Source organism: Triturus cristatus, chromosome 5_2 (genome assembly GCF_964204655.1).
Source record: "Triturus cristatus chromosome 5_2, aTriCri1.1, whole genome shotgun sequence".
Lineage (NCBI taxonomy): Eukaryota > Metazoa > Chordata > Amphibia > Caudata > Salamandridae > Triturus > Triturus cristatus.
The window spans coordinates 569,761,453-569,773,937 of NC_140588.1; positions in this window are offsets into that span (position 1 = coordinate 569,761,453).

Consider the following 12,485-nt stretch of genomic DNA (forward strand, 5'->3'; position numbering starts at 1 on the left):
ATGTCTGCCGAACAGCAGATCAGAATCAAGAAAAGTTTGTGAAGAAAATAACGACCTAAAAGTAACAAGTGTCCTTACGGCGTCCTCAACCTTAGAACCCACAATGAGTCCTTTATCGAAATTAGCCTGAACATCCAACAGACCCTGGGGAAGTAAACCCAAATCCATATCCTCCCATCCTTTAGCGAGAGTGTCACACATAACATTAAATACATATCTCTGCGTGGGCGCATCCCACTGATGAAAGGTGATCATGATATCTTTCACACTATACTGGGGACCCTTCTCGATCCATTTGCGAGCGAGAGAGTCCAATACCACCCGTTCATCGGAACCTGGAAGTTGACTACGAGACTGTCTTCGAGAGAAAGCCGGAGACATGTTCAGAGTCCCAAAGAAAGGGGACAAAAAACCAGAGACAGTATCTGTTATTCGTTTGCGCACAGTAGGAGAATTAGACATAAGGACAGGGACAAGGTATTAGGCGATACAGGAGAGGAACTGGCAGTTATAAGGGGAGCCGAAGGCAAAGAAGATTGAGGTTCAAGAGATGGATACAAAGGAATCGGTAGCACGAGAGGTGGGAGTGGCAATACCGGAAGGGGCAAATGTGGAAGTACCGTAACAGGTGGGGGGACAACAGGCAACTGAACAGGTTGTAACAACAGGGGTGCATTAGCACCTTGTACATAGGGTGGAGGCAATCTCAATAGGTGAGACATCAAAGGGTCTTCCTCCAGATCCTTACTTTTATCAGAAGGGGAATTAGGCAACACCGGATAGCATCTATCTATTGCCATACGATGCTGTCTCACTGAAATTTCCATTGCATTATCAATCTCATTATCTTTAAACTGCTGTGCAGCCTGTATAATCGTCATATTTTGTGCTTTCTTATCTCGTTTTGCCTGCTTAATTTCTTTCTGTTTGGCTTCCTTACGCCAGAGGCGGAAAGAGTCAAACATTGCCGGCCGGGCTTGTCTTTTGAACAATATCGCTTCCAAATTGTCTAATATGTCAGGCTCAAAACTACCATTTTGTGGCCACTGTAGAACGCCATCGTTCTTCGTGTATCGGATCCATGCCCTATTAAAGGCAATGGGGCCGACACCATGTTTTGAATAGGGCTCATAGGTGGGAGTTCCAACTGGAGGAATCGGACAAGAGTCCTCCAGCCGGGAATCCCTATTACAACCAAGGCAACAGAACTTCCTAAACTTATTCAGACCAGGCATCGTTATTTCACTGGACTGTTCACAAACATCAAGGGGCTAAATCAAATAATACAGCACAAACGTACTCACCCCTCAGCTTCGGCTTTTGCAATAGCCGAATCAAAGACCCAAATCAAAACAAAACAAAATAATGGGAGCTACCCACCAATACTTAACTAAGTGTCTTCTTACGCCAACAGAGGCCCGTCTAATGTCTCGCGATACCAAACATCATCAAAGGGACCAAAGCAGGGCGGCAGTCAGGGCAGCAGTCGTCCGCAGCCGTCAGAAAGGAGAAACCGCGCTGCTAAAGACCTTCGGACCACTTCGACATACAGGGGTCGCTTGACGTGGTTCACGATTCCTCCAGAATTTTCTTGCGGGACTCCTCACGATCCTCGGGCAGAACTGCTACCTCTGAAGCCGGCCCACGTTCGGGCGTCAAATTGAAGAACCTAGACCTTATGGGTCTGGCGGCGCAGGGTACGCCTTAATCTCCTGAGTTCACCTGCTTTGTCGAACAGAGACACGGGACACTCGGTTAGGCGTAGAAGGTTTGGTTTATTAGCTGCAGCTAAGTACAGTTGTCCCAGAAGTACACACGGTATGTTCTTAGGAGACTGCCACTTTACTTCGTGGCGCACAATCTTTTATAACACACATATTCACAAAGAACACTCCCAATGAATACAGGGTTAACCAATGAGAAGAATGTGAAAACAAGATATTAAGTAACTCAAATAAGCCTCCCTTCCAACTGTGTTTGTCACCCTTCCCCGCAAGTTAATCAGTGGTAGTGTTTATAAGTCGACTTGAAGGTGACAGGACACATTTGTATGCCCCGAAGGACAGTTGTGAAATGAGAGAATACGAGGAAAGAATAGCGAAGGCCAGAGGATAAGATAAAGTCAGGAAAGAATGGTGCGAACCAACAGATGGTCGAGACAGGGATTAGTCAAACCAGACGAGGATTAGTGGAGTCGGCCAGACCCTGACACCAGCTATAAACAGAGGCAGGAGGTTATTTGACACGTTGCAGTAGGATGAGGGAAAACAACACTTGTTCACCGTGCCGCCTGAGTGTGGGCAACACAAAATGGCGGAAAGACACAAAATGGTGGCTAAATACGAAAACTGAATTACCTCAAAGGTCCAGGATATATGTTGCAGAGTTTCGTCCAGGATAATCTAAAGTCTCAAGGACTGGGTTCCCATACTTGTACTAAGTTTGGGAGTTGGACATACTCTGGGAACCCACCTATGGGAGGGTTTGGAAAGAGGGGTGGTTACACCCATTTCCTTTGTCTAGTTTCACGCCAGAGCGGGGGCAGGTAGCCCCTGCAACCGGTTTGAACTGGACTATGCACAGGGACACCACATGTGCCCCCAGTGCAGGACTTCAAAGCACCAGAGAGTTCTCCCGCCCAGCCCCAATACACATCTGCCTGTCTGGGTTGTCCAGGTCTCCCCTGCCAGAGTTTCGGTCAGCAGCAGGAGGCCAGACCAGTGTCTGTGGCAGAGGCATCCATTTTGTGATGCCAGGGCTCAGGAAAGTCCTACCGGGTTAGACCGGTGTGAACATGTCTCTCCCTCTTGAAAGGTGGAATGCTACCCCCGCCGCCAGAACTGGTGGGGGGTAGTATTCCAAGATGTTTGACACCAAACACGACATGTTTTGATGCAGCCATTCCACAGTTAGCATTTACCGCGAGGTTATAATGCACTTAAGAGCATATGGTATGGCTGTATCACAGAACAGCCATAAGGAAGTATTTCCGAAAGCTGCAGAGGGGCTCAGCTCATGCTTGGGCACCCTCTCACACAAAACCAAGCACTCTGCCTTCAGGATTGTCAAGGCCTGCCATAGGAGTGACTTATAGGTTTATATGTGTCTGTATATATAGGTGGATATAGGTAGCTTATACCACTGTAAGGGGTGCAAGCACCACCTTACCCAGGCTGCAGTAGCAGACCTGTGGTGTCATTTTGGAATGCTTCCCAGGGGTGGCATAATACATGCTTCAGCCCCTGGTAGGCCTCTGAGGTACATATGCCCTAGGTACATAGTATACCATAAACTTGGGGCTTATAAGGCACTCCAGAATCCAATTAGATATGTACCCAATGTACATGCAAACCATTTTAGAGAGGAAGCAGCTAGGCTGGGGTCCTGATTAGCAGGGCCACAGCCAGACTAAGGTCGAAAAACAGTGAAACATCGGCAAAAAGTGGGGGTACCCATGTGAAGCAGATCCTATTCTCCTACACAACCCCACCCCCCCAACGCAGGGATATTAAACTAACCTTGACCAGTTGGGTCTTCATGTTCTAAGTGGAAATATCTAGAGAGTCCATCTGCATTGGCATGGTTACTCCCAGGTCTATGTTCCACTGTAAAGTCCATCCGCTGTAGGGAAATGGACCACCTAAGCAGTTTCAGGTTTTCACCCTTCATTTGTTTTAGCCATAAGAGGGGCTTATGGTCTGTCTGAACAAGGAAGTGAGTACCAAACAAGTATGGCCTCAACCTCTTCAGAGCCCAAACCACATCAAAGGCCTCCCTCTCAATGGCTGACCAACGTTTCTCTCTAGGGATCAGCCTTCTGCTTATGAAAGCTACTGGCTGATCCTGACCTTCATCATTCAATTGTGACAGTACAGCCCCTACCCCCAATTCAGATGCATTTGTTTGGACAATTAACTTATTGGAGTAGTCAGGACTCTGCAGAATGGGAGCAGTGCACATGGCCTGCTTCAGGTCATCAAATGCCTTTTGACAGCTAGCTGTCCACTGAACTTTTTGGGCATCTTTTTAGAAGGTAAGTCATTCAAGGGTGTTACTATTGATCCATACCCTTTGACAAATCTCCTATAGTACCCAGTCAGGCCTACGAAGGCTCTCACCTGAGTCTGGGTAGTTGGAGCAACCCATTCCATTATCGTCTGGATTTTGCTCTGCAATAGTTGAACCTGGCTTCCACCTACAAGGTGGCCCAGGTACACAACCTGACTCTGCCCTATCTGGCACTTAGTAGCCTTGATAGTTAGGCCTGCTTTTTGCAGGGCCTCCAAAACATTCCTCAGGTGGACCAGGTGATCCTCCCAGGTGGAGCTAAAGACAGCAATATCATCTAGATATGCTGCACTAAAGTCTTCCAGGCCTGTAAGGACTTGATTCACCAACCTTTGGAAAGTAGCAGGTGCATTCTTCAAACCAAAGGGCATTACCACAAATTGATAGTGCCCACTAGGGGTATAAAATGCTGTCTTTGGCTTTGCATCATCAGCTAGTTTGATCTGCCAGTAGCCAGCTGTCAGGTCAAATGTGCTTAGAAGCTTGGCTGAGGCCAAAGTATCTATTATCTCATCTGCCCTGGGGATGGGATGGGCATCAGTCCTAGTGACTGCATTGAGACCCCTGTAGTCTTCATAAAACCTCATCTCTCTTTTCCCACCACTGGTGTGAGGTTTAGGTACCAGGACTACTGGGCTAGCCCAAGGGCTAACTGAGGGTTCAATCACACCCAAATCCAACATCTTTTGGACTTCTGTCCTTATACAGTCCCTGACATGGTCAGGTTGACTGTAGATCTTATTCTTCACAGGTAGACTGTCCCCAGTGTCCACTTCATGAGTGCACCAAGTGGTCTGACTTGGAGTCAGAGAAAACATATGTCTAAACTGGCTGAGAAGGTTTCTGCAGTCAGTTTGTTGCTGGGCAGTGAGGCTGCCTGCCAAGGCTACACCATCAACTGACCCATCATCAGGGTTCTGAGAAATCAGATCAGGGAGTGGGTCACTCTCTTCCTCCTGCCCTTCATCATTAGCCATGAGCAAGCCCATGTCTACCCTGTCAACATATGGTTTTAGTCTGTTGACATGAAGTACCCTATGGGGACTCCTAGGGGTTCCAAGGTCTACCAAGTAGGTAACCTCTCCTTTATGCTCAACAATTGTATGGGGGCCACTCCATTTGTCCTGGAGGGCTGCTGGGGCCACAGGCTCCAACACCCACACCTTTTGTCCTGGCTGGTAAACCGTCAGTACAGCCTTTTGGTCATGCCAGGCTTTTTGCAGTTCCTGGCTAGCCTCAAGGTTTTTTTTGCCTTTTTCATGTACTCAGCCATCCTGGAGCGGAGACGAAGTACATAGTCCACTATGTCTTGCTTTGGGGGCTTGAGAGGTAACTCCCATCCTTCCTTCACCAAACACAATGGACCCCTGACAGGTGTCCAAACAAAAGTTCAAATGGGCTGCAACCCCCTTTTGAGGCACCTCACTGTATGCAAATAAAAGGCAGGGCAAGAGCAGGTCTCATTTTCGCCTAAGCTTCTCTGGGAGTCCTTTGATCATGCCCTTTAAGGTTTTGTTGAATCTTTCAACTAAACCATTGCATTGTGGGTGATAGGATGTGGTAAACTTGTAGTTCACTCCACACTCCTTCCACATAGCAGTCAAGTAACTAGACATGAAGTTTGCATCCCTGTCAGATACTACCTCCTTAGGAAAGTCTACTCTTGAGAACACACTCGAGAGCTCTTGCCACCACAGGTGCTGTAGTGGTCCTTAGGGGAATTGTTTCTGGGTACCTGGTGGCATGATCCACCACCACCAGGATAAATCTGTGCCCAGATGCTGTTTGGGGATCCATGGGACCAACAATGTCAATCCCTACCCTTTCAAAGGGCACCCCCACCACAGGCAGTGGTATCAGGGGGCCTTTGTAGTGCCACCTGCTTTGCCAATGGCTTGGCAGGTTACACAGGAGCGACAAAACTCCTTTGTGTCTTCAGACATGTGGGGCCAGTGAAAGTGAGGAACAATTCTGTCCCAAGTCTTGTTCTGGCCCAGGTGTTCTGCTAGGGGAATATCATGGGCTAGTGTCAGTAGGAAACCCCTAAACGTCAGAGGTATAACCAACCTCCTGGATGCACCAGGCTTGGGGTCCCTACTCTCTGAGTATAGGAGTCAATCATCCCAGTAAACTTTTTGGGTGCCACTAGCATTCCCAGCAGCCTCATCAGCAGCTTGCTGTCTGAGGGGTTCAAGAGAGGGGCAGGTTTTCTGCTCCTGGCTCAGGTCAGACCTGGAAGGGCTCCCTGTCACCAAGAACTCAACCTGGTCAGGCTGAAGCTCCTCTGGGGCAGTTCCTTCTTCAGGCTCAAGATCATCTCCCTGAGGAGACTGATCAGCATTCTGAGTCAGGTGGGAAGGCTCTGCCTTAACCCTACTGCTCCTCCTCTTGTGAGGCACCTGGTCCATTATTCCAGAATCCAGGGCTTGTCCAGTTTTAGACATTTTGTCTTGTGACATAGTCACAGCAAAGACGTGCAGGGATCCCTAACATTTATGCATGTGTCCTGAGCTCCACTTCAGCCCAAGCTGAAGTCTCCAGACCATTGCCAAGCAAGCACTGTACTGGTAAGTCTGCACTTACCATAACCTTCTTAAGGCCAGTTACTCCTCCCCAGAAGAAGTTCACAACTGCCAGAGAATGGTCTGTTCTGACATTGCTAGCATTGGTCACTTGGTACACTTCACCAAGTATAATCTGCACAGGATCCACAAGATCTTTTGTCACTATTGTGACACTGGCTCCTGTGTCCCTGAATGCCCAAGCTTCTACTCCATTTATCAAAGGCTGCTGTCTGTATTTGCCCAAGTTACTGGGACTCACAAAGGGGGATATATCCATGCCCCCATCACTGACAAGCACAGCCTGAGTGGGAATTCTGACTAGGCCAGAGTCCATCTCAGAACCCAGGGTCAACCCTACTGCACCCTTATTCTGTGTATTCCCACCACCAATTGTAACTGCACTAGGCGGAGCAGGTGCCTTAGGGGCATTGGTGGGGGCTGGAGTATTCTCTTTGGCCTTGATGCAGTCACTGGTCCAGTGAGTTTTCTGCTTACAGATTTTGCACCAAGGTTTCTTTTGGCCTTTACCCTTACTTGACTGTGACTCCCCATTAGAAGAAGATTTTTGGGGCCCTTGAGAAGACTTCTTGTCATTGCCCTTGTCCCCACCCTTATCAGAGTTCTTGGAATCATGCTTCTTTGGGTCACTACCTTGGTTCTGTACCTTCTGCCTCACCCTGGTTCTGACCCATTTGTCTGCCTTCTTTCCCAATTCTTGGGGAGAGGTCAGATCAGAGTCTACCAGGTATTGGTGCAACAGCTGATTTTGACAGTTATTAAGAATCTGCTCCCTCATCAGATTGTACAATCCTATGAAGTCACACACTTTACTGCCCAATGACCAACCTTCCAGAGCCTTAGCAGCACAGTCAAAGTCAGCCCAGTCTTGATTTTGTGCTTTTTGGGTGTCTCTGAACTTTAACCTGTATTGTTCAGTGGTTAGGCCAAACCCATCTATCAGTGCACTTTTCAAGACCTGGTAATCATCAGCATCCTCTTCTCTTACAGTGAGGAGCTTGTCTCTACCTTTGTCTGCAAAGGAGAGCCATAAGATTGCTGCCCACTGACCTTGATGGACCTTCTGTACTTAACAGGCCCTCTCCAAGTCAGTTATCCATTTGTGGATGTCATACCCACTCTGGTAGGGAGGGACACTCTTGCTTAGGTTTCTATGGTCATAAGACCTCTTCCTATCTCTAGGAAAAATTGCTGCCACCAAGGGACTCTAGTCCCTCCTTTTTACTAGCTCTGTAGAGCTCTAGGGCTCCCCTATCTAAGGCCATCTGCTGCTTTCTGAGGTTGAACTTGTCTTGCTCATACTTCAGCAGTCTCTCTCTCCTCTCCTGGGAGGTTTCCCTCTCTATGTGAGAAGAGACAGAGGTCCCTATAGAGGAGTTAGACTGGACAGATCCCCTTGACAGAGATCTATCCCTTTTAGCCCTATGGTCAACTCTACCTGGAGGAATAAAGGCAGGAGCATTGTTGTCATCCTCCTCATCCTCATCCAGAAGAGCTGGGTTCACCAGATTCTGATCATTGTCATCAGTCTGGTCAGCATTAGAGGGAGGGTCAATGGAATTGCTACCCCTAGGCCCACCCTCACCTGCTGCCCCACCCACACTGTCTACCCCATCAGGCCCACTAGGCCCTGTGATATCATCCAGCTTAAGTATCGTTAGGAGATGCTGGGTGGATGGGCTTTTGCCTGTCTTCAGCTTCCTAATGGAACATAAGGCCCTAAGCTGAGCAAAGGAGAGATCCTCATATTTCTAGGGAAGGAGCTCACTGGTTCCTAGCAGGGACCCACTGGTTCCTGGCTGGTTAGACATTACTAATGTGGTGTGGTGTATTGCACTACCTACACTAGTGTGGCCTACTAAACTCTCTTGAGTTGTAGAAAGGGTGTGCTATCCCTTAAAACACAACTCTAAGTTCAGTAGAACTTACTGTAGCTAAACTTTATATGTACCTTGGGTACCTTTAGTGGTTTTCAGTTGATCAATTCAATTGAGATTATCTGGTAAAACAATAGCAAGCTGGAATCCCACACGCTGCACACCAATGTGAGAAGGTGGCCTGATATATGCTGTCCACTAGTTCTAGTGGGCACCTAGTATCAGTTCAAACAACCCCTTATGGTGAATTGGTTAAAGACAACCTTTATTGAAAGCTATCCTAGTGGTAGCTATGGAGAGCAGCCTTCAGGCTAAGTCTTGAAGGAATGTAAAGCAGCTTGTTTCACCAGTCTATAATCTTTTGAATGATCAAATGAAAGGACAACCACACCAGATAAATATTTAAAATATATGGGCCCGATTCACAGAACTAACTTAAGACAAAATCCTAAACTTACTACCATTTTGGTATTCACAGAAGGCACTTACTCATTTTGGTATTCACAGAAGGCACTTACTCATTTCGGTATTCACAGAAGTTAGGACTCCTAACTTTAGGACTCCTAAATGCCTTCTGTGAAAACCGAAAGTCTTAAAATTAGGATTTTTCTCAATTTAGTAGTAGTAAACATAGGACTCCTAACTTTAGGACTCCTAAATGCCTTCTGTGAATACCGAAAGCCTTAAAATTAGGATTTTTCTCAGTTTAGTAGTAGTAAAGTTAGGAGTCCTAACTTTAGGACTCCTAAACTGAGAAAAATCCTAATTTTAAGACTTTCGGTATTCACAGAAGGCATTTAGGAGTCCTAAAGTTAGGACTCCTAACTTCTGTGAATACCGAAGTGAGTAAGTGTCTTCTGTGAATACCAAAATGAGTAAGTGCCTTCTGTGAATACCAAAATGGTAGTAAGTTTAGGATTTTGTCTTAAGTTAGTTCTGTGAATCGGGCCCTATGTATTTAGGTTCAAATACACCCCTCTAGTCTCTTTATGAGACTGGAGTTCGAAGTACTTAAGTTACAAGTTAGCAATCAACAGTAATAGCACAAATACACGTTTGGGCCCTAGGGGCGTACCAAACCATATACCAAAAAAGTGGTATAAGAACGACGACTGAACTAGACACAAGGCCTAGAGCCTGTAGAATTGCTGGGACCCCAAGGAACCACCCAAGGTAGTGACACAGGGGACCCACGGGGGCCGTGTGCAGTGTGTAAACACAACTGTGGGTTCCCGTTACCTTCTATGGGCAATGTCGCGGTTGGAAATTTAAAGATTAGGGACACTTAGAATCGAGTCAGGACCAAACCCTTTTGGACTTAAGAAGTTCTAGGGCCACCACCAACGGGAGCACCGGAGTACTCGTGTTACCTCACCCAGGGAAGCCGGGTGCATAGGTGTCTTTTGTCGGGTTGTGTCATCGATTGCAATGGAAGCCTGCAAAGAACTGCTGCTGCCGTGAAGAGGAGAAGTGTCTGAAGAGATCCAAGCCTGGATCTAGGATGGAAGGAACCTGAAAGCAGAGGGGACAGAGTCTGGGTCACTAGCCAGTGACCGAAGGCAGGATGGACCAATGCCCACAGATATTGGGTGCTTCAGGTGAGTTGACGGGTGTCTTGACTCTTCAGCCACGAGGTCCAGGAGGCGTCAAAGTCCACGAGCCGGATTTGAGCTGTCCCACGAAGTCTGTCGAGTGCTGCAGTGTCGGCGACCAGATTGGACCCAACAAGCCTTGGCAATGGCAAGTCACAGGAATTCAGAGAAAGGACTGCGGTGCAGACCAGCAAGGTCTGAGGGACTCACCCAGCAAGGGGAAGTCGGAGCACGTCTGGAGCAACCAGGAAAGCCCAAGTAGAAGAGGAGTTGCCTTCGTGGGGACCCACTAGCCAACGGGCTAGCTATCACGAAGGAGCCTCGAGCGGTCGCACTTGAAACTGGCCCACGGGTCACTCGTGGAGTGGAGGCCAGCACTCTTCGGTGCAGGAGGTACTCAAGGCTGAGGCTACTCGGAGCCCAAAGCACAACTTCGAGGAAGTCCCAGAAGATAGTGTTGCTGCAAAAGTTCATGGTGTCCAGGGGTCATGGATCCACGTCACCCACGATAGCCACGGGCCTCAGCTTTGCTGTGGACTCAGTCTAGCCTCGGGGAAGTCTGGAAATCCACCTCTGGGAATGCAGAGACTTCGGCATCCGGCAGGAGCTTCAGAATTGCAGACCGGTCAGTTGCTTCTTTGGTGCCTGCCAAGCAGGGGAGTCACTCCTTGACCCTAAGGGAGATTTCTTCCGTCTTCTAGTCGAGATAGAAAGTCGTAGGTCCAGGATATATGTTGCAGAGTTTCGTCCAGGGTAATCTAAAGTCTCAAGGACTCGGTTCCCATACTTATACTAAGTTTGGGGGTTGGACATACTCTAGGGACCCACCTATGGGAGGGTTTGGAAAGAGGTGTGGTTATACCCATTTCCTTTCTCCAGTTTCGCGCCAGAGCAGGGGCAGGTAGCCCCTGCAACTGGTTTGAACTGGACTCTGCACAGGGACACCAAATGTGCCCCCAGTGCAAGACTTCACAGCACCAGAGAGTGCTCCCGCCCAGCCCCAATACACATCTGCCTGTCTCGACAGGAAACTTATTGTCCAGGCCTCCCCTGCCGGAGTTTCAGTCAGCAGCAGGAGACCAGATCCGTGTCTGTGGCAGAAGCATCCATTTTGTGATGCCAGGGCTCAGGAAAGTCCTTCCGTGTTAGACCAGTGTGAACATGTCTCTCCCTCTAGAAGGGTGGAATGCTACCCCCGCTGCCAGAACTGGCGGGGGGTAGTATTCCAAGATGTTTGACAGCAAACACGACCTGTTTTGATGCAGCCATCCCAAAGTTAGCATTTACCGCGAGGTTATAATGCACTTAAGAGCATATGGTATGGCTGTATCACAGAACAGCCATAAGGAAGTATTTCCGAAAGCTGCAGAGGGGCTCAGCTCATGCTTGGGCACCCTCTCACACAAAACCAAGCACTCTGCCTTCAGGATTGTCAAGGCCTGTCATAGGAGTGACTTAAAGGTTTATATGTGTCTGTATATATAGGTGGATAAAGGTAGCCTATACCACTGTAAGGGGTACAAGCACCACCTTACCCAGGCTGCAGTAGCAGACTTGTGGTGTCATTTTGGAGTGCTTCCCAGGGTTGGCATAATACATGCTACAGCCCCTGGTAAGCCTCTGAGGTACCTATGCCCTAGGTACATAGTGTATCATATACTAGGGGCTTATAAGGCACTCCAGAATCCAATTAGATATGTACCTAATGTACATGCAAACCATTTTATAGAGGAAGCAGCTAGGCTGGGGTCCTGATTAGCAGGGCCACAGCCAGACTAAGGTCGAAAAACAGTGAAACACCAGCAAAAAGTGGGGGTACCCATGTGAAGCAGATCCTACTCTCCTACAGTGTGTAGTATAAGATATGTGTACACAGCAAAAAACTTTTCAAAAAAGCTCTCTAAGCAGAAGAGGTGTCTCATCAAACGCTGTAGAGAGAATGACTAAAATGAGTGGGGTCCTCCAACTGTTACAATGGGAAATATTATGAACCAATCAAATACTTTTTTTTAAGGTCATATGGCAATCGCGCACCGAGCGCGCAAGGTGGCCTCACCTGACGCAATTGAGAAAATATATTTACCATAATATAAGTTTATTACAGTTAGAAATATATAAATGTTGAAAATATTTTAGATTATCGCTTGCACTCATATACACTTTAAACTTATTTACATATAGTTTTGAGACATAAAAAAATGAGGGAATGGTGCACCTGGCGCGACACCATACGTCTATGACGTAAGACAGGGCCTGGCAGCGTGCACTCGTCGCATACGCAACGCACAGCGGGAGCGACCCCATATGTACATGACGTAACGCGCAGCTTGGTACTGTGTAGCCATCGCATACCAAAGTAGCAGCTG